Here is a 23,844-nt window from a genome sequence, read left to right on the forward strand (position 1 = left end):
TCTTACCTGTGCATAAACACCACCTATCATATAATAAGAGGTATGTGTGTGTACAATGCTAATAAGTGTGACTACAATACTTTGGCTGTTTTAAAATACTATAAACCGTTATTGTGATGGTGTGGATATAGTGGATGGTACTTCTGTTGCTAAATGATAAAAACATAAGTGTTAACGGCAGTAAAAATTTAAAGTGGAGTTGGTTTTGTTTGCAAATGTGCTGTAAGGGCAGCAGGAAGGATGATGCTGCCTGTCAGCTCTGGGAAAGGCTGCAAAGATGCATTGGTACATCATGCCAACGGAAAGCTGTCACTACTGTGAGTGATGACTCACACCGATTTGTTTGCTTATTCAATGCTGTGGCTGTTAGACACACATACACACTCACAGACACACATATGCATATCTTAATGGGAGAGTCCCAAGGCATTATTGAAAACCCTTGACAGTTGCGGTATCTCAATTATAAGCTGGTTCTGCATAAATTACCAAGTTTTCATCTTCTGAAGGTACAGTATAGTGGAATAAGGCGACTGGAGTAGATGCACCTGGACTCGGCAGGCAAATACATCTATTATTCCCAGTACCATCTACAAAAATGAGAGCCCTCACTGTATCAATACAGTGCAAAGGGAATGCTTGTTATCTTCTATAGGACCTCAGCAGTTCTAAGTGCATATTTAATGCAATAAGGGCACTTGGTGTCTCTGTTGGTGAATTTGCTTTAGAACACAGTTCAAATAAACCATTACTGCATCGTCGCTCTCTCTGTTTCTCTCTCTCTCTGTCTCTCTCTCTATCTCTCAAACAAATTAAAACCCCTTACAAACAGTATACCATATTACAAAAAAATATTATTCAAGGGTTTTTAACAAATTATTGAATAATTAATGTTTTTTAATTCTAAAAATGGCTTCAGGAAACCATCTGCATTGAAAAACACTCTGTTTAAGGACCCTGAAGACCCATTAAGTGTATCTTTTGAACAGTGTCTCATCTTAAAAATAAAAAAAGTGAGTAAATGAAGTAGACAACTCTTTAAAAAGACTCAGCTTATTTCCAACCACTGTTTTAATTTAATATTATGAATGCTATTAATACTGTATATTCATAAAATATTTATTTAAATTAAACTGAGATACAGCATGCTAGATTAATGTCTGTGGTGATTTTATTTCGATTTGGAATACATTGTTGATTTACAGTAAGACTGAGATTTTGGACAGATCATCACTAATGTATACAAACAAAAAAGATATAAAACAGTGCTCCTAAAAAAATAGACAATGGTTAGAAACACAACAAAAAAGAAAAACATTTACTCCCACTACTAGGGTTAGGGTTAGGGAGTAATATTAACCCTGGGTTAATATTACTTGCACTACTACTACTACTACTACTACTACTACTACAAGAACAACAACAGCAGGATTAAAAGTATAAGTATACCATTTTTTAACAAATGGGTTCTGTCGAAAAGCAGCTTTACAGAATAAAAAAGTATGGAAAAAAGTTATTATTATTAATATTATTATTAATATTATTATTATTATTATTATTATATAGGGACAAACTATTTATTTCAGTCTGTATTTTTATATAATAATAATAATAATAATAATAATAATAATAATAACCTCCTATTGCTCTCATCGTATGGATGCTATTAAATGCTAGGGCATTTTACTCTGATCATGCTGCATCACAGGACAATGTAACAAATTGGAAGAAAGTGCTATCTGCACTTTACCACATAAATAAGCTCGCAGGTACTCATGAAAGGCTAATGTCACTGTGATTAATAGGGAGAAAGAACACACAGTTCCTCCCAGAGCATGGTCAATTGTGCTATGCTGGCTCCTGGCCAGAGATGACTTTGGCAATGTTGGTGTTGGGGTAAATTCGGGGTAAAGTTTTTTGTTTAATCCATCCATTGGAAAGTATCAGCTGTTTTAAGGTCAATGAAGTAAAGAAGTGGAGTGTAAGGTCCAGTTTAAAAATCAGTGGCTTAATTAAATGCAGTTTATTACTTCCTGAGTGTGTTTTCAACACATTTAGATAGACTGTTCCTGGGTAATTAAAAAAGAATCAAAAATCATATTTTAATCATAAACACATGATCATGACCATAAGTCCCTGCAGAATTAACTACTATACCCATTAGTTTGCAAGATCCAGTTTTAATCGAGCTTGTGCTCTCCTGTCATATTTCACATGTATCTCACTTCTTTGACATCTGGAACTGGAGCCTAATTTGGGCGCCTTCATAGCCCATCAGAGTTAAACAATCATCGGTAATTATGCTCAGATTGTACCATCTCAGCCAAGGTCAGCACCAGATAATGTTTCATGGATTGTACCAATTATAGCATTCGTTCCAGAGCTGGCACTTGAGCCAACCTTGAATCAGAGCCCTCTGTGGCTGAAGCCCATAATGTGTGCTCTTGGGTCTGCATGTGCACAAAGCTCTGGCAGTTTGAGCGTGAATATCTCAAACTCCCTGATTCTATAATTTAGATTTTTTATTACAAAATATGCTTGAAATCACAAACACTTTATAAATCACAGAGTTATCAACATTGACTTCTCTCTGCAGCCTTTTTCAAGGATTTTTTTTAATTAAAACTATTTTCTAATCAGTCTTACTCGCACTGCATCTTCCAGTCACACTGGTGAGTAATGGATTCAGGAGAAGCATTGCATTTGATTAAAAGTAAAGGGACTAATATGTGTTTGTGGGTTAGTTCAGCGGAACGTAAATATGGAAGCCCTCCAGGTATTGACTCAATCTTTTAAGTGTGGTTCAGGTTTTTAGTGTACTTACATATCAGTCGCTCAACATTACCATGCCCTTGGCAGTTTTGCAATACTTTTGATGTTTGCTATCAGGACCTTTTCCTTACTAGATTACTAATGGATTACAGGATAAATGGCCTGCAATGCTGTTTTTATAACTTCAGCCATGAGTGAGGGTGAAAAGTTTAGGCTAACATGAAATTAACTAAATCTAAATGACTACAGAACCATTTTTACATTTCGCTTTACTGCGGCATATTTAAAATTGCAATACATGACACATTTATATATTTCGCATTTATACAGTATATGCATTTAAAATCATTATTCAATTTTGGACATTTTTTTGTAAGCTAGTAAGCTAGTAACAGACCACAAGTTTTATTATTTTGTGAAAAAAAATACTGTGTAAATTTTTATGTACAAGCAACAGTGTTACTGTAGTTAATATTTAGAGCAATTTTGCAGCAGTTGCACATTATACCGTATTTAAGGACTACATACAGTACAGAAATATTAAAATCCTTAGTGAACAACCACTCCCCCCCGCCCCCCCCACACACACACACTCACACTCATGCATGCATGCACACACACATACACACAAAGCTAAAATGTCAATGAGAAAACATGTGATAAATTTTCAGTGCTTTTATTGAAAGGTGATGTGAGATACAACATAAGGGACTCTGTGGTCTTGAAGCAAATCAATTAAAATACAGCATTACTATGGATTTTTTTCCCCCAATTTTTTGCCCCAATGTATTTATTAATTATCACTTGTTTTCTTATTTACCTTAATGATTTCCTCCTTTTGTTCTTTACCCATACTACAACAACTTTACATACTTTACTTAGCATCTTTAAAAAAAATTTTTGTTTATAAAACATAAGGACTGTAAATGGTGTTGCTTATTGTACTGCAATATATTGAGCTTTCTCAGGGATCAATAAAGTAATCCCATAATCATGCGTATATGTACGAACGTACGTATGTATCTATGTATCTATCTATCTAAAACCAGTCAGGAATGTTAAATAAATAACAATACTCTAAAGATACTAAAGATACTAAATACTAAAGATTCTGTTCAGATGCTCATTGATAGACTGTGCAAGAAAAAGTGCTCTTCTATAATAATAATAATAATAATAATAATAATAATAATAAAACAGTTTATAACAGAATTATAAATGGAAAAATTTACAGGGTTGAACCTTAACTGAACCGAGTGCTGTTATTCCTGGTCTGGAACGATAGATGGCACTGCACTAACAGAATTACTTTACTCTCTCTCTCTCTCTCTCTCTCTCTCTTTTCCTTCTATTACGCTATACACCGAATATATAATAATAATAATAATTATTATTATTATTTTATTATTTTTATTTTTTTGCTTCGTGTGTCCACAATAACATATCCACACATCAAGAGAGTTTCGAAGAATATTTTAGGAAAATGACTTCGTAGATTAGAAATTATTATGCTTTTAAACTGAGGGGCTTTAGAAACTTGAATATATTAAATGGTTGAAGCTAACCTGAAGCTTAGCTCATAAATAATAATTTAATAAAAGGAGGAATGAGGAGGTGTGTGTGTGGGAATGTTGGGGGGTGGGGTGTATTGTGTAGGATTGGAAAAATAAAAATCAATAGCAAATAAACTTGAAAAGGAAAAAGCATCACATCTGTTATTACACATACAGCAGTTGTTTATTTAATGAGATGGACAGGTGAATTATGGATATTGCGGGGTGCTAATTGCAGTTAGTGGAGTGTCATGTTGAGAGGTTTGAAAACACTTCAAAATGCATTACTTTACAGATGAAAGATACTAGCAGAGAGCAATTACACTGGGTTCAAGACCTTCGAGGTTGTTCTTCATGATATAATGTTCAAACTGTCCAAGGAATAGGGTAAGAGACTGACTGCATATGATATACAATAGATAAAGGACAGCCCCCAGAGGTACCTGCACTCCTAACATCTGGCAGCTGCTTTATTAAAGTGCAGTGGTGAGAAGCAGATAGATATAGTAATATGCAGGCTGCGTTATTATTTAGAATGCAGGTTACATTGCAGGTTTGAGTATTAATGAGTGTTTCCCTCAAGCACTAGCGCGTGGGGAGTGATGGAGAAGGGATGGAGGGGGCTTTAAACGCTGTGGAGTAATGCCATTCACACGCGCGCGCGCACACACGCGCACCTAGAGAGAGAGAGCGCGCGAGAGGGAGAGAGACATACACGCGCGCGCGCACTCACTGTACCGCGCGCGCTCTTGCCTCGTGCTGCTCTAACACAAGCCCATCAGTGAAGTGTAACTGGAGACAGAGCGTGTGTCTTCTGGAGATCCGCGGAGGACGTCAGTGTTGCTGAACAGACGGAATGTGCCATGGAACCGGCAGACGTTTGCAAACGATCATCTTCATAAAAGCAAAGGTTTATTTATGATCATCAGCATAGAGAGGCTCTGCATCTCAAAGCCCAGAACCCGGCGTCTGAGCGGAGCGGAGAGACTAAGCGCAGAAGCTCGCGTCCTTCCTTCGTCCTGTTGAAGCCACAGCTGCTTCCTAGTGTTGTATTTATTTATTTTTCATTTTGTAGGAATTTTTTTTCCCAGGAATTCATTGCTTTATTCGAACAGCATGATGTGGATTTATTCAAGCTGAGGAACCCTGAGATCCACGCTATCCGAGCAGGACTGGCCCGCAGCTCGTTGCTTTCTCTCAGGTGAGTGGGACTCAGTCTGGACCTCTGGATTGAGTGACATGTGGCTGTGAATACTAAAGCTTTCCGTCAGCGCATTTGAACATTTCCGCGGCAAAACCCCAGCCTGCGTTCACTCCAACTGACAGCCAGCTCGTATTCAGCCTGCTTCAACTCAGGTGATCTGCGTGGATTTCACACCTTACCTCTGTCTGTTATATGCATGACCCTAACCTCTCATCTCTCTTTATAATAATAATAATAATAATAATAATAATAATTCCTCTACTTAAAGGATGCATTCTTTCTCATTCCATTATATATCCAAATCATTATTTTTATCCTAGATTAAACAACTCATTTTGAAACCTACAGTATAAATTATAGATATTAACATGATTATACAACATCATTATAGCTATCAAAATGACTTAATTAATCAACATTCCTTAAAATCACCTTCATGTTCTCATCTGCGCTATAATATACTACACACTGCATCCAATAAAGATAACATCAGATATAGTAGGATAAATATACATACATCTCCTGACACATACAATGTGATGAAACATAGACGTCTGTGTCTTTCTGGTCGATAACAGTCTAGATAATGTGAATGGAGATGCCATGCTGCTGGTAGATGGAGATTTGTCTTTGGGCTTTCAAACATCTTAGAACTGCTTGGGGTTGCAAGTTACACTCTTGCTTCTTTCCATATAGGCTGGCATTTAGTTCAGCTCTCCAAGAACCTTAAATGGTCTTTATGTCTAAAACCAGGAAATAGGTAATAAATGTTGAGCATGACATATTTCTTGACAGAGAATGTTGTGATTATCATAGGACACTGCATCCAGGTACCTTCATTGTGAGTCATAATTCACATACAATATATATATAGTCAACTTTCTCTGTCAAATTTTTTTTAATTTATTACTTATTATTATATAATAAGTAACATTTATTACCTATTGCCTGGTTTTTGATGGGTAAGCATTTTGTCTCATTACATATTTCTACTTAATAAGATAAGATTATTTAAATAAATAATTTGTAAAAAAATGTCAGATCTTTTGGTCAATAATATAACCATGTAGCTTCATCCAAATTATTCAAATCCACATTACAAAAGGTATTATGATGATACTGTCATCTCAATAATACACGTCCAACATGACTTACTGAACTCTTTCACAGTTTAATGCCAGTCTGAGTTTGAGAGAAGGTTTATTCTAAACACTCATTTGCTCTTATGTGGTTGCAGTGGACCAGCAGATGTTGGCTATAAACAAATCAGCACCTTATTTCATCCAGCACACTTAACCACACACTGTCCAGACATGAGCTGCGAGGAAGAGTTATTCTTCTAAGACGAAAAACAGCCCTAAATTTGCATTAGAATAACTTGCATTTGCTTTGAGCGACAAACCAAGAAGACTCGCTTTATCAGCAGCAAGCGAGTGAAGTTAAGCCGAAGTGTGATCATCCTTTTAATTTCTATCTTAAGCTGTGCTGCATGTCGGCTTTAGTCTGTTCTCTTTGAACCTATTTGTGTTCACACACACAATCAAGAGAAATATAATTTAAACAGCAATTATTGTAAGCTAAGATCACTACTTGTTTTGCCACTGAGAGTAGGTTTAACATTATGTGAGGTTATTACCTTTATTTTAATATTTAAAAGGCTCTTACAAAAAAATCATATGAATGAAACAAAAGTAATTATGATTAATCACGTGTGAAATTTATGCACACTTCCTTACATCACATCATGGTTCATTCTATTTTCACATGTTGTATAGTGCATGCATTTTTATTTTATAGTTTTTTCCAATGTTTTGTTTATTTTTGTGATTTTGCATTTATTTTCCCATAATAATTTTTTTCATGATATCTAAAGTTCTCGAGATCACATATTACTCATTCACTAGTGAATAACACATAGTATGATGGCACATGAAATGTGTCTGATTTCGCCATACGGGAAAGAATATGACTGACTTCTGTTTCTATGTCCATTGTATTGCATTTGAAAGCGTGACAGTTCTGAGAATTATAAGTGGAATGTTATGAAACCTATTTTAAAGATTTATATCTGTGAACGAGCCAGGGTGCTTTAGAGGATGGCTCTCCTAGGAACTTTCACAGTGAATGGTTAAGAAACCTTTTAAAGAAGACTTATATTAAGGTGCCTTTACATCCTAAGAGATATTATTAATAAAGTGACCTCTTCGCCATCATCCCGCAGTATCCATTAGGCAGGAGGTGTGGTCATTGCTGTCACTTATTCTGTGCTTACAAAAGGTAGTACATATAAATTCAAACAATAATTTATGGCTTAGGCTAAAGTTATAATAGTGTTATTGTTTGATTTTATGGAAGGAATGCTAGAGAGGCTTCTAAATGATGGCTTGGAGTAAACGGATTACAAGAACTTGCACAAATAATCTAAACATGCAGCTCCGTGCGGCTACGTCTACAAATTCTGTCTAATAAGATCCGGTATCATGTGTGCAGTTGCTTGGGTAAAACAAAAATTGCGGTTTTCCTTTTTTCATCTTTTCTTACCACCGAATTGGACTCCGTCGTTGGCTCCTTGCTGTTGTCTTGTGAAAGTGAGCAAGGGCGGCAAACATTGTCATTGCTTTAATCATACGCATTCACCGCATTTGTGGGACGACGTCATGGTTGGGTTAAATCACACTCCGATCCGTGGCTCATTTTCTTCAATGAAGTCATGCGAGATGTAAAAAGAGTGTGGAGCACCTCGACATCACACTCTTTGATCAATAAGGTTAACTACATAAAGCCGTGGGGTCATGACTTATAGCCATTGCTCTCCCTGCCTAGCGCATCACTTCACTCGAACTCGATCCTCACTCAGAAAAAATAAAAGCTCTATTCGCAGCATGCGCTTCTTTGGTTGGATTTTAACGTTCATTGAAATTGTCAAATAAGCCTTTTAGCCTCTAATGCCTGGACGCATGGTATTGATTTGCGTATGTCAATCTAACTCGTTAAATGTTTCCTGGAGGTTAACTGGGGGGGTATTATGTGCTTAAAAGGGGCTTGTCTGGCTCTCTGTAGCACGGAACTTCCAAAGCTCCCAGGTTGCCTCTACTGAATTTGTAGGAGGGTTTTACGTTTCTCAGTCTTTTATAGTGCACCAAACTAAGGCACCAGGTTTAAAGGCAAGGTGGCGGTATTTGTTTTATGTCCTTGTGGAACATAAAAACATTAATAGTAGTAATTTCGCTGTTTACCTCAGCAGCTGAGAAGATGCACGTTGGTGATGGTTAAATGTTTCTGTTTGATTTCTGCATGCATTATTGTCTGAATCGATGTAAAACTTTATCAATACAATAGGTGAATTTTTTAAATGTGTGTTATAATTAAATATGAGGGTACTTATTTTAAAGTTGCAACTGCATGCTGTCTGATCGCTCACCGTCTGTCAGGACTCATCAGCTACCTCATTCCTGAGACGTCTTGTTCGCTCGGACGGACACCATCTGGCATACCCGAGCAACTCAGTAGCGCCTCCTATGGATTTAAACCAACGAGGTGTAATCGATGAAAGTGCAGCCAGAGAGAGCAAGTCCTTACTATGCCTCCAAATCTGCACAGTTGTGAGATTGCATTGCAAACTCCCAGTAACTGGAGATGCTGTATGTATTTTGAGAATGGTGCATCAGAGGTTGATCTGTCTTGGAGGTGGCACTGTGTGGTTTACTTGCACAATGTGTCACCAGTGAGTATGGTCCTCTCTCTCTCTCTCTCCCTCTCTCTATGTCTTTCATATCCTCCCAGTGGGCTTGCCCCTGTTTAGCCTGAGAGATACTGACAAGGCGCTGTGCATGCAGCCGAAATCCTTGACCTATTTCTTAATGAGTGAACAGTAAAAAAATGTGTTCAGGGGGACCGTGTTTTCCTCGCCAAGCTTCCCGCCCTGCACAAAACTTGACCTTACACATACACACATGCACACACACACACACACACACAGTCTTATTATTCTTGTGTGGTCCTTCCAGTGACATGATTATTGCTGCACCTAATTACCGCTATGCTAAAAACTCATGTTATGCCTGCACCTAACACCAATCGTCCCTCTTTCGGGTTTTATAAATAAACGCTGCAGGTTTTTAAAAAAGTAAAAAAAAAAGCTATGGGCATATAATATTGGATTGTACAGTCAAAACATTAATCTCACACATGACAAGCAGATATTGCAGATATCTATAGTCGGTGGTAATCAGGATATAAAATCACGGCCACAAACACACACTTGCACGCATGTTCACACTCGTGACCGAGAGGTTTGTTTCTGAGTGTGTGAACATAGTGTCTAGTTTTTAATGTGTCTGGTCATGCCTCCTTCATCGCTTCATGGCCATGCTGTTTATCTGAATTCTCACTAGTCCAGCTGTCACAACAGAGATCTTTATCACGCTGACCCTTAGCTGCTACACTCTCTAGAACAGAGAACATGACTCATGGGTGTGTGTGTGTGTGTGTGTGTGTGTAAAATATAGCTACATATTTGTTCGTGCACAGAACAGTGTTGTGTTGATAACAGGACTGACTCTTATTCGGTCACCTTTAGCTGCCCTTTTTCCCACCAGTGTTTGGTTTTATCTACAGAAAAGGTCGTGGACATTGTGGTGGGATAATTTGTCTTTAACACTACCAGCAGTTTCAATGGTGACCCCAGTGCTTACTTTCACTTTAATTAGGGTTGTAGCATTGGAGCTAATAATTGGGAGCAGGTGGGTCACAGGGGTCACCACAGTTCAATCCTGAACAGAATTGTGCATCTTCTTTTTGTGCTTGAGTGGGTTTCCGCTGTGTTCTCTGGTTTTCTTCCGCCTTTAAAACACACACATACACACTCTTACTACGGTAGCTACTGTAGATAGCTACACGAAACTACCCCTGAATAGGTGCTGGATCCATTACAGATCTGACCAGAAAGAATGGTTACTAAAAAAATGTGTCATATGAATGAATAAATGAATGACCGAATGAATAAATATAGTACAGATGGATTAATGGACAGGGTTTCGGCTGGAAGGTGGCATTGTGCACATTTGCGCACAGAAATGTATGGATATTGACATATTTTGCCATTTTGCAGCCACCCCACGTGTGATAATCAATCAGTGATGTACATTGCTCCCGTGACAATGGTTCAGAATTAAAGATGGGAAATAAGGAGGCAAAGATTAGTTAAATAAAAAATGTAAAAATGAAAAAGGCTTGTAGGGTAAATTTGCTTCCTCTAAAATTCCCACACCAAATATATGACAACATTTATTATTATTATTATTATGATAATGTAAAAAAACTGTATTGTTTATTACTGCAGCACAGTGGTGTAGTTGTTATCACTAGCACCTCCCGGTTCCAGGGTTCGGGTGTCGAGTTGGCATGTTTTCCCTGTGCTTTGTGGGTTCCCTCCAGTCGCTCCGTTTTTCTCCCACAGTCCAAAAACATGAAGATTGGTTAAGTGGCATTTCAAATTCTCATAGTGTGTGTGAGGGGGAGAGAGTGTGTGATTTGTGCTCTGTAATGGATTGGCACCCTGGTCCAGGGTCTACCCTACCTGAGCTAGACCCCAAGCTGTACCCTGTATAAGAGAAGCGGTGTAGAGAATGAATGAGTGAGGATTATGTATTCCTAGCAGTGCCCTAGATATCATCATAAAAATCCTATTGAAAACCACACCAGTTGAGTGGTCTTTGTGGGTAACTCTGCAGTAATGCCACAGTAATGACCTTCCTTTAGAAGTCATCTAGATATTTCCTTTTCCCATCTTCATCTAAAATTGAGGTCAGCTGTATCTGGTCAGCATCCATACAGATGCCATGATGCATACAAGGAAATTAAGTGCTTAAATATATGAATGTATAATTGGTTTTGTGTAATTAAAAGTCTAATTCATCTTTTTCAACCTTCATTATCTTACACATTAACCTAACATAATTTTCAGGCTGATTGAAACAGGGCGAGAAAATGTCAAATGTGAACGTAATGCTGAAAGCAAAAATCAATGCACATATACTCTACACTCAATACTGAAATACAAGCCTGCTTTATAAAAAACTCACCTGCTAGGATGCGCACTGTGTTTGTATCTGTTAGGCTGTTATCCTAGACAATAATCCTAAATATAAAGAACTATAATTAAACATGTCAAAAGACTCAAGGAACAGGCCAACCTATTTAACAAGTAGCAAAGAACAGTCATATTTAAAATGTAAATTTTAGCCTGTTTATATAAATGATAAGGTAACAGGTCTACATATAGACCCCTGATTTAGTACGGTTTAATTCACTTACAGTAAGGGAGGGTGTTCATCTCAGGGACGTTAACAGTGCATAAAAATGGCCTTTATTTCCCTACAGTAGTGATGGGTCATTTGTGAAGGATTTTTTTTTTTTTAACGAGTCTTTAACGTGACTAAGAAGAACGAGTAGTCTCAGAGAGTGATTCGTTCATTTCCTACTGGGCGCGCAAAGCATCGCAAAAACACTGTAGAGGAAACAGAAATGAGAAGCTCACCTCTTGAGTCTTTTAGTCCGAGTCATTTGTTTTTTTTGTCGTGTGACTCCCACAGACGCCATGCAGTGCGTTACACAAGAAACAGAATTAAGCGGTCTTTCTCATACAGTAAGTCGTTCGTCCTTTTGGATCTCAGACTAGGTGACATGAGAAGAACCGCTCAATTCTGTTTCCCATGTAATGCACTGCATTGCGTGACAGAAGAATGAGCGATTCGGACCAGAAGATGTGAGAGGTGATCTGCTCATTCTACATTTGTCTATGCAGATGTGTTTGGGGTCTGTTTATTAAAAATATAACATTTTATTTTTCATTTCTGATCAAAAGAACGAGATGAACTATATGACTCGTTCATTTTAATTAATGAGGTTCAAAGAACCGAGTCACTAAAATGATCCAAACCTCCCATCACTACTCTACAGTACATAATCTCCTGCTACACTAATTCACTTATCCCAGCGTTTTATTCATGCTTGGATACCATCAAGGTAAAAATTACGGCATAAAAAGAAAAAACAAAAAACAAATCTTGATCTTTACTGTGATTCAGTGACTCAGCTCCAACCCACAGAATTAATCACACAGTGTAAAGACTAAAAAAACGTTGCCATTGTTAGTGCTCTTATAGCAGGAGTAAGCCCATGTGAACTCTTCCTAAATCAGTTTTTTTTTTCTAAAACATAAGGTTTTATTGTTGTTTACTGTTTACTGTTATAATATTTTTGGTGATGAATAAAATGTGAGAAAATGAATAGCCCTAATTCATAGCACTGCAAGAACTTACTAAACTGCTATGTGGAACAGGCATCAGTTTGACCAACATGACAGAGAAAAAGATACTGTACAAATGAATCATTTGAAATAAACTTTGTCATATCTTATTTTATTTTTTTTTTGGATAAGAATAAACTTTCAAATAGTTGATTTAAAGAAGAATGAATATTTTATTAATTTAAATATGTTCTAATTTGTTGCATTCCCAGCCAGGAGCATAGTGCTGAGAAATGCTGGAGGGCATAGATATGTGTTTTTGTCAGGGCTTGTCTCTTGACTCTTGTCTCTTAGAGCAAGAGAAGACAGATAGGCAGATAGACAGAATGAAAAAAAATGAATGGCAGGAAAATGGTTAGTATACTCTCATTGCCATTGAGAAATGTCCAGTTCATGTCTTGATGTTTCTGCCCTGCAGCTGCCAACTTGCCAAAACAAAGCCTTTTGTTTCGATCTTCACTTTGGCAGATGGAGAAGAAGATGGTAAATGAAAAAAAAAAAAACACTGAGAAGGAGAGAGTTAGTGGACCATGATGGAGCATGCACACACTAAGGCTAGTCCTTGGGGAAGACTAACGGTCCTACGAAAACAAAAACAGTGTCGCCACAATGCTCCTAAGTTGAGCCTGTGCCAGGGCAACTGTGCAGCCCTCTGTTTCTTTTGCAGCTATAGACACTCGTTTAAAGCAGTAGCTGCTGCCTCAAAGCTCTCTTGGGCCCTCGCGGCCTTTATTAAGATGTTAATGGAATTGCCTTCATGACACATTTCCACGGGACGGATTCACTCACCATGGTCCATTCTTCAGCGCCTCAGTCTGGCTGCCACATTCAATACATCAGCCCCTTTTAAACAACAGGTTCTTCACCCATTCATGTTCACTCACTACAGTCGTGTGCTTCTGTTTTCTTTTCTGTTTTTCTTTCTCTGACTTTCTCCTCTGCCATCTTTCTTTCTTCTTTGCACACATTCTGTGTCTGTTCTCTCCTCCTTGGAGTGGTGGTGGCTCAGCGGTTAAGGCTCTGGGCTGCTGATCAGATTGTCATGATTTTAAGCCTCGGTACTGCCAAGCTGTCACGGTTGAGCCCTTAAGCATGCGGTCCTCGACCCTCTCTGCTCCTGGGGTGCTGGATCAGCGCTGACCTTAGTTAAGCTAGGATATGTGAAGAAATGAATTTCACTTTGGTGTACTTAAATGTGTGAACAGATAGGCTTTTCTGTCATTCTTTACTTTAACCCTTTACAGGGCTCTCACTGAAATACTTGGACAGGTGTTTTATTCAATCAATTAATTAATTAATTAATTAATTAATTAATTAAATGTTTTCATTTTTTGGTGCAAATCAAGGTAATTAAAGTTACCATATATTTTATAATTGTGCAATGAACCACATTTGGTCACCTTGCGTTTGATTTGTATTTTATTTTAAATATAATTGTTTTTACATTTATGTTTAAATTAATGGGCCTTTATCTATCTATCTATCTATCTATCTATCTATATATATAAATCTATCTCTATATATATATATATATATATATATATATATATATATATATATATATATAAATGCACTTTTTGGAAAAATAATTACCCTAAATCTGATTACCATGTAAGTGACCGTATATAATTATTTCACTGACTTGATCTGCAACAAAAGAATGACAACAGTGGGGAAAAAAATAAACACAAAAAAGTAATAATTTTTTCTTCTGTTCTTTTTCTTTTCTTACCACTTCTGGATGTATAATAACTTCTTTTAATAAGACAATCTCATGATCAGTCTCTTAAACATTACTTGCCCTTCTTCATAGTCCGTCTTGGTTATAAGGCGCTTCTGACTCCTACTATAATGTAAGTCTGTAAAAATCTGTAAAATCTGTAAAAGATTAACTCCAACCCAGTAAAAAGTAGTCTTTTAGTTTCTTTGTCTCTTTCACGAAGCACTAAAGCTGTCCGGTCTACAAACTCACCCAAGACGACATAACATACACACTGCAATAAACAAAAGGAGCTCATACTTTTCATTTATAAAGCGGTACTCTTTTGTAAAATCTGAAAGCCTTTGCCTTCTCTCAGCATGCCACTTTCTCTTATAGTATGAGTAAATTTAACACCAACTCTGACAGCGTCTATAATTAATTAGTTCATGGTGTAGCTGTGTGCTGTGCGTTATTGTCTGCCTATGGAAGTCGACAGTAAGTGAGCAACAAAAGAATAAAGAGTGAGAGGTCCCGGGTGGGTGGGGAGGGATCGAGTATGAGAGAGAGAGATAGAGTGTGTGTGTGTGTGTGGGTGTGTGTGTGTGTGTGTAGTGGGGCAGCGTGGTGTCAGTAGATCCAGATGGGCATCTGCACTTGACAGACAGTGTGTGTGTGGCCTGACAGTATGTGTGTGTAGCCTGAGAAAGGAAGAGGGCACAGCCATAGGTAGGGGATTTGGGGTCCATGTTGCCCACTTGTGAATGTTGCCATGGTTACCAAGAGGAGGTGCAGTGCTTGTCTAGTCCACTTGTCGGAGGGCAAGAGAAAGATGTGCCAAAGACTGCTTGGTGCTGCCAGCTCGGGGCAATTACTGCCCAACCAAAGGAACGGGTTGTGTTGGTGAGGAAGTTGGGAAGGTTTTTCATTATAAACATTTACACTTGGATAAAATTTGGTTGTGGATAAAAATATAAATTAAATCCAAAAATGCTTTTATTTGTATTTAGCACTTTCAATGATGGACATTGGCACAGAGCAGCTTAACATGAATCAGGATGTGGATTTATATCCACAAATGAGCAATCTAGAACTCCTTGAGGTGACATATAAGGAAGGAACCTTGAAAGGAAATAAACTCAAGGGAAATCCATCCTCTTCTAGGTGATGGTGAATAAGTGGTAATAAGTTATAACTCTTCCGTGATTTGACACCATAGAACAAACCAGTAATGAAGTATAAAGAAAAATGTTCAGGATGAGTTTATAGTATGAAAAGGAGTCTGGGGATAAGCAACAGTTCTTAGATACAAACCTCTCCCTAGGGTATATTCGTATGACCATACACAGCAGAAGAATGTGAGGCACAGTTCCTAGAAGCTCTAAGAAAAAGGAGAGCATCGGTATTCATCAGGCGGAGCCAGAAGGCAAGATGAACTACAAGATGATCCACATCAGTGTGTCAGTATCAGTTATTGACATCACATCAGGACTAATCAAACTTTTTGTGTCATTAAAGGAATCAGAGATTGCACACAAATTGCACCTTTCTTTCCAGCTGGGCCATTGCCATACGCTGACAGGAACGATTGCTTTGTTTTGGAGGGGTAATTGCTTTTAACCTTCCTTCACCTACGGGTGTGTACATGTACCCACCTGCACCCGGTCCGTTGGCTTTGTTACAATTCTCAAGCCAGCCGTAGCCTTATCAGCTTAGATAGCTCATCATTCCTGTTGGGAGACAGGCACCTTAACACATCCTCACTGCCATAGCTAGGAAAAGCAGAGATAAGCCTCCAAAATTCATTCCTGCGCAAGATAGTAGTAGACACCTCCCTTCAGATGGATAGGAGAGAGTGTGGGGAAGAAAAATAGGAGGAAAGGAGCGAGAGAGGGAGAGGGGGAGAGAGAGAGAGAGAGAAAAGATTGCTCTGTCATCCAGATAAACATTTTCTAGAGTGTCAAGCAAAACAATCCCAAAAACCGAAGCCATGATGAAAGTCCTTGCAACTCTCAAGTTAAAAAATTGAAAACGACATGTCCTTGCATGGCACACCCATCATCCACCCTGCTAACTGCTGCTTCATACCAGAATGCATAGGCATGGCAATCCCAGATACAAGAATCAGTGTTAAAGGTACTGGATGTGCTGTTTAAAACACAGAGACTCACACAGCAAGAGGAGCATTCAGGGACAGAGCAACTTCATTCCTGTCATACATTTTCCTCTTCTGTTTGTTATCTAGCATTTGACTCTGAAAGCCCAGGAGAGTGTAATAGGACCAGATTATGCCGTTTGTGCTATGTTATGTGTATATGACTAGATGTTTTCTTTTCATGTATGACTCTGGCTAGACAAAACTGATGATATCCCACAGCACTGTGGTCTACAGTATGTGCGTGCTTTTTGCTTTATACTGTTTCATGTCCTTATGACCTTAAAAGACAAGCTGTCGTGTTTGATTAATGAAATGCGGTGGAATATAAAACAGTATGAAATATTTGGGGAATATTGTGAAGTTTGTACTTCACAAGTGCAGTGAAAATCTCTGACAAGCCTTTCAATATTTACTCCACTTACCCCCCACCCTTTATGCTAAGACTACAGTATGCCTCTTCAGTATTATTTTAACCATACTGCACACTCAATGACTTCTGTCCTGATTTTCCTGTAGGGCTTGGTGACCACTCGGTGACAAAAACTGACGATTTTCTCAGTCTGTGAGCTGCCACAGTAATTTCAAGCATCTTTGATATTCTTGGTGATGAATCCCATATTGTGAGCAGTAGTAGAAGGAAAAGTCCTAAGAAACAATAGATGCACATGGGCCTTAATATTCCACTAATAGTCAGCAATAGCTTAGTCAAGTTAAAAAAAAAAAATACATCAGGTGAACACCTCAATTAGAGCATTTTGACCGGATTAGAATAACTATAACTATAATAAGTAATATTAAGTGAAATGATTTTGTTTCTGATCAGTAAAACAAACAACTCTCTCCTTCCTATGGGTTTTTATCCACTGGGTCTTTGGCAAAAGAAAGGGCACACACAATTAGCTAACCCATAATAGCTTTTAACTTTTTGAAACAAACTAGAAAGTTACCTTGTATGGTAATAGTGCAAAAATACAAACCGTGTAAATACAAAGTGTTCAAATCAAACCGGGACCTATGATTGTGCGGAATAACAGGACACAGTTATGAGGGTAAAAGCTTATCGTTTTTTCCCCTATATAATCCCCTGCTACAGTAATGCACTTATCTCAGTGTTTCACTAGAGCTTGGATACCATTGAGGTAAAAGGTTTTCTCACCATGCTTATACTGCATGCTTCACTTCTGAAATGCTGGCCTCCCAGGAACTCCTTTAAAGGTCCAAACTGTACAGGGGGAGGGGCAAAAACTCAAAGCCAAGTTGCCGTAGTGTTGTTTGTGAATGATTGCAGCTAAGAGTGGGCCACCTTAGCCGGGAAAGTCATTCACAAATATAGGATCTTCTTAAGTCTTCATTCTAAATTCAAGTCTTCAATCAGTCAATCAGTTTTATTCCTTCATACACAAGAAATTCCATCACAAGTCCTTGTTTGACTTACACACAATCTTTTTGTATATACTATGGAAATTAACTGACATTATTTTAAAGGAAAAACAACTGTAACACATTTTTGTTGTTGTCTAATTCCCAATGAGAAAATAGGGGTGAAATGTAAAATGTAAAATTTGTATAGATGTGTGTATGAATGTTCGACTGATACTGCGTATACTGTATATCACCTAAAACAATGTTACGGCAAATGTATTACCAGGGGACAACAAAGGTACAATTTGAATCCTTTGTGCTTAAAATTTTTGTTCCACCACGGTTCTTCCAGCATGTTATGTAGTTTAGCAACAGACACAGTGTGGGCCTCGTAAAAGTGCCTCAGCAGATTTAATACCATGACCGCACTGGTATCAAAATGAATGAAATGTGATACATGACAGCAACATCTCCCATCAGCCTTGCGTGTCTGCTTGTGCACAAGCAGCATAATTAGGAACATAGGCGTTTGACTATTAAGTCACAGGAAATAAATAATCAAACGGTGACATAATGTATAATTCACAGATCAACATCAATGTAGGTCAGTCAAGCTTGTTTTCCTTTGCATTTAACGGGAGCAACTGGTGAATTAGGGTATCTAAGGCAATTATAAGTGTGACGGCACTGAGAGGCTTGACAGAGGACTGCAGAGTCCTGCGTTGTCCTCCGAGATGCTGATTAAATATGACTGTGTCGGAATTGCTGCCTCCAGAGAGAGATAGGGAAAGAAGTAGATAGAAGGAGAGACAGACAGTGAGAGAAGGGGAAGTAGTGAGAGATAAGGAGAGAGAGATATATAGGAGAGATAGAAGAGAGCCGGGCAAGTTTTCACTTGAAAGATGTGAATGGGTGTAGTCTCATGTTTCTGTGTGTAACAGTTGTGGATCACCTACTAATGGCTCAATATACTGTAAAAGGCAAGAGCGGGTCCTTTTTACAGCTCTATCAGTGTCAAACCTTAGCTTTGGAGTGATGTTTGCCCAGAGCACCAATGGGTCATGCTGCCTTTTTGGTGATTAGTTATTTTTTTGGATGGCAATTTACAGTTCAAGGAGAACATGCAGTAATTGAGTCGCTTAGTGTTCTTGATCAAGGACAACTTGGTGGTGCTGAGATTTGAACTTGCAACCTTCCACCAAGAAGCCGAAATTTTAAACCAGTAAGCCACCAACATCCTACATGCCATCTATCTATGGCCTTAAATTATAAGCCTTGCTTGGCAAAAAAGGGAATACAGCAAGATGATGCCAACTTTGCTTTCTGATGATTCTCTATGGTTAAGAATAAGAGCGCATGAGCGCCTTGTAGGCCAGTTGGAAGTTAAAATGTGCTACATTTACTGTATGTATGTATGTAGTGACGGAATGTGAAATGTCAGTATTATGTAAGAAAATAATGTTTTGCAGAGCTTCAGCAGCAGTGACATATTTTCTTTTAATTAGCTCCCGGTTATTTTCATATTTTCAAACAAATCTGTCAGTTATGGTCTTTGCTAAGGTATTTAGTTAGCCATGCTGGAAAAAATGCATTGCATGACATTAGGGATTACAAATGCATTATCTTTCCTTCATTAGTCTGCTTGCTACAGTAGTATCACCAGTGGCTTTTCAAATCTGGCAATTAAAAGCTTGTAACATGCAACATTTTTGAATTTCTCCGTTCTTTATCTCCCAAGTCCTCCTAGGCTGAGTTCTTGTTTTGGCAGGAAGGTGAAACGAGAGAATGTGGAGTGGGAGGGTGTATGTGTGTGTGTGTGTGTGTGTGTATGCGTTTGTCTTGCAGTAGGGATATTAGTATGCCCTCCACTGTCAAGTCTGCTATCAGGTCCTGCATTGCCCTTTTCCCAATGCTATTTACAGGACTTTGGCAGATACCCAGTATGTTAATACATTAATGGGTACACACACACACACACACACACACACACACACACACACTGCGTTGTCAGTGATGTGAAGGATAAAAATCAGCCTGCCTTTGTTGGCCTGTCTTTGCTGGCCCTCTTCAAATATAAGGACAGCTTAAGCTGCATCCCTCATCCACTGATCATTGCTGTTATTAATTGTTCAATCCTTTACCAACTATAAGTGTAGCAACAACAAAAAAAAAATGCACGCAGATTTAACAGCTCTCTCAATTGCCGCATTAACATTTATTTACTTTGCTGTCTGTGAGACATTGTGATAGGATCTAATGATGTTCACAGATGGATCAACGATAGGACTTTAACAATGTTACAACGATAGGAATGTTAACAATCAAGGGACTGTACACCAAATTCTGACTTGCAGCACAGAAGGGTTTACACAGGTTTTACGAGGCCCACACTGTGTCTGTTGCTATACAGACATATTTGTACACATTATACAGTTTCTTAAGGTTTGGAAGAGATAGACTGGTTACATGTGTTACTTTATCTGTAGGGAAAGAGACTGATTATTCAGCATCTGCTACTCTTATAGAGGAACATAGTAGTAAGATCTGTAGGGGAGCTGGAGCGTGTGGGACTCAGGCGAGTTTACAGGCGTTGACTAGTATGACAGAACAGAAAACTTGACCTTAAAAGCTTGTTTGCACCAGCAACAAGAATCCAGTGCTTCACTGATCAAAAACATTGTGACAGTTTATACAGTATGAAAAATGCATCGTCTATCACTTTACAGTGTGGTGAGCAATTAAATGGATTACATTCCAAGATGCATGAGTAAAAAGACTGAGAATGATCACTCTCTTCCCAGCTAATATGGTTGTGCTTATCTTAGATACTGCTCTTTAGGGACACAACTCTATGTTCTGACTTCCCCATGACAGTGTTTGCTGAGGACAACTCAAGTCATTGTTGTCTCGAGAATCACCTATCTCACCTATCAGGGAGGCATCTTCTGCAACCCTTGACAGCCCAGTCTGGGAACAACGCAAAGAGGAGTACCATAGAACTTTTGTTGGATTGTTTCCCATAACACTGAGCAAGACAGGAACAGGAAGGAACTGGTGCTGGGAGGGGTATTATATCAGCGACACTCAGGGGAAGTGTGATAGATGGGGCATGGTGTTGGAGCCGGAAAAGGAAAGTGTTCTGGGATCTACGCACCAGCCACTAGGGCACAGCTGGCACCAAGCCTGTGAAAGATTGGTGGCTTGACTGAATCTGAAAGAACAGGATCGAGGTCATGAAGGCATGCAGTACTGTACTTCATTGGATTAGCAGTATTAAAGTATTTAATCTATGCCTTCTTTGCCTTTCTAGGATTGAGGTTATAAAAGCGCAATGTGCAGTCTAGGAGATGTGCTGGCTGGTGTGCAGATTGATTTGCTGTGTTCAGATGAAGTAATATTGATTTTAGATCAGGCTTGGCAAGTACACGATAAAACCAGAGCAAGGGTATTCAAATAAAATTTGTGAACGTCCAGCTACTGTTAATTCCTTGCTTACCAAGGTTTGGATAAATCTTTTACATAACTGAATGGTCACAACAGATACCTGTTAAAGGTAAACTATTGGTGTTTCGTTTTTGGCTGTAAATAAGAAACGTCAATTTGCAGTAATTCTGTTTTATTTCATCCACCGTAACTTAATCGGTGTTGAACTTGAAGCAGAGAATAAATGCGTGCTTCGCTCTCCAACTGGCCATGTCATCTGTTCAATAATTAGTCCAGCATGGAAAAATGCAGAAAAAAAAATCTTTGAAACAATCAAATAATCATCGTAGTGAGCTTCCTTTAGAAATAAATAAAGAAATAAAGGCTTGCCACAGGCTCCAGAAAGCTGAAACAAGGATCTGCTACAGATGGTATGTTGGTTTGTTTTTAAAGCATTGGAGATGTTTTCACTTGATGGGCAGTTCCTCTAAGGTTTTTATTCCAGTATTCAGTGTAATTTTCACAAAAACTTCGCTGTGTCCATATCCAATTTATGATCCCTACAGAATATTATAGCGCCAGGAACCTCGAACTGATATTATTATATTATTTGTGGGTTGGATTTGGTCATTTCTTTTATTGTTTATTTTGGAGAACAAAAGTGTTTCTCCCAACCATTTCTGTCTTGTCTGATATTTGTAATTGATCCCAGCGACTATAAAGAGTCCTCAAATGAATTGTAGAAGGTTTTTATGGCTACGTTCACATTACTTGTCTGAAGTGACTCAATTCCATTTTTTTTTTTTTATCCTAATGTTACACATTTTTTTGCTTTTTTGAACACACAAATCTAATTTTTTTCAGATCGGATCTGGGTCACTTTCACATTTGCTTCTAGATCAGATATTGTCACATGGCCACAGACAATACGTGGCCATGTGACTTGAGAACAGATGCTGACTGTGTAGGGTGCTGACCCTCATCAGTCAGCACCAGCAGTACGGGGATTTCATAGCAGTGCTAGCAGTAGCTGTGAAAACAGCTAAAGCAAGGCGTGTGGCTTCCTTCCTTGATCTGGACATGAACGAATAAAGGCCAACTAACTGCTTGCCGTCCACCAGAGCAAACTCTCAAGCATATTTTGTTAAAATCACATCCATTGTTTGAAATGAAAGAATGGTTGCATGAATATGACGTGACTTAAGCCAGATGGTGCGAGCAGTGACGTATTGCTTATGCAGGGTGTTTCAGAGGACAGCCATGTCTACTTCAGAGTCAGATCAAAATCACTTGTAATTATGAATGTGAACTGTCATGATGTGCAAATCAGATGTGGCCAAAAAAAAATAAAAATCAGAATTAGTCAATGTGTCTTGTAATGTGAACATAACCTAAAACTCATGACTCCTTTAGATGTCCTTAGGTCCTCTTCAAGACTTTGGTGTGAGGACTTTAGAAAATCTTTTTTTTGAGCTAAAACAATTGTAGAGCTTTTAGAGCTCCTAAAGATATCTTTAATATCTTGTTCTGCAGTTCATACTGGGATATAGACACAAATATATCCCCATGGTCACTATACTTTTCATAAGACCTCACCCACATTGTATTTGCAGTTACTAGCTTACTTCCACATACTTTAATGAGCTGGAGAAATCACATGCATGACCATGTGATGGTGTCTCCTCTGTCTTGTGATGTTTTTGATTCATGTTTGTGATGATCAGGCAATACAACATCCCCAATTCTATATTTTTCTAAATCATAGTTATTTGGCATAAAGGCTAAGGAGAAGCATTTTTCTTTCTGTGATTACAGATTGGTGAATCAGCAGAGTTTGCCATCTACTTCTTGCATTTATTGTTATTGTGATTTTAGTATACACACATTTTATAGCAGTTTATAAGGTGGTTTAATTCTTTATGGATAGGAATAACTGGTTATAACCGGCTTATGTGTAATTTTACCTTCAGGGAAGGAGACACCTATGGGGAATTCAGCCACTGCTACTCTTATAGCAGCAGGAGTTTCTAAAGAAAGAATTATAGAAGTAGGATCTGTAGGGGAGCTGAAGCATGTGGGCTTCAGGCAAGCTACCCTGTGACAAGTATGAGAGAAAAGAAAACTTGAACCCTAAAAGCTTGTTTGGACCAGCAGCAAGAATCATGTGCTTCATTAGTCAAACCCTTTATGACAGTTTAAATGAATAATGCATTGTCTATCACTCTGGGATGTGCTGTTAGTGAATGCCCCGTGTATATTACTTTCAAGAAGTATAAGTCTGGACGGTAATACTGAGATTGATCACTCTTCCCAGTTAATATGGCTATGAATGCCTCACATACAGTATCTTGCTGTTTCTTGCTG

At 38.3% G+C, this 23,844-nt stretch overlaps 1 protein-coding gene across 3 annotated transcripts in view; it reads left to right on the forward strand.

Moving 5' to 3' along the window:
• Positions 1-5,093: 5,093 nt before the first annotated feature.
• plxna2 (plexin A2) overlaps positions 5,094-23,844 on the forward strand; it is a 225,150-nt gene continuing 206,399 nt past the window's right edge. The window contains exon 1 of one of the 3 annotated variants that reach the window (XM_053482589.1): positions 5,094-5,681. The gene's annotated coding sequence lies outside the window, so the exon portion shown is untranslated. Of the gene's footprint in view, positions 5,682-21,189; positions 21,304-23,844 lie in introns of those variants that run through there. The other 2 variants (XM_053482588.1, XM_053482590.1) reach the window with 2 other exon arrangements.

The sequence above is a fragment of the Clarias gariepinus genome, chromosome 22, assembly GCF_024256425.1.
Source record: "Clarias gariepinus isolate MV-2021 ecotype Netherlands chromosome 22, CGAR_prim_01v2, whole genome shotgun sequence".
NCBI classification, from domain to species: Eukaryota; Metazoa; Chordata; class Actinopteri; order Siluriformes; family Clariidae; genus Clarias; species Clarias gariepinus.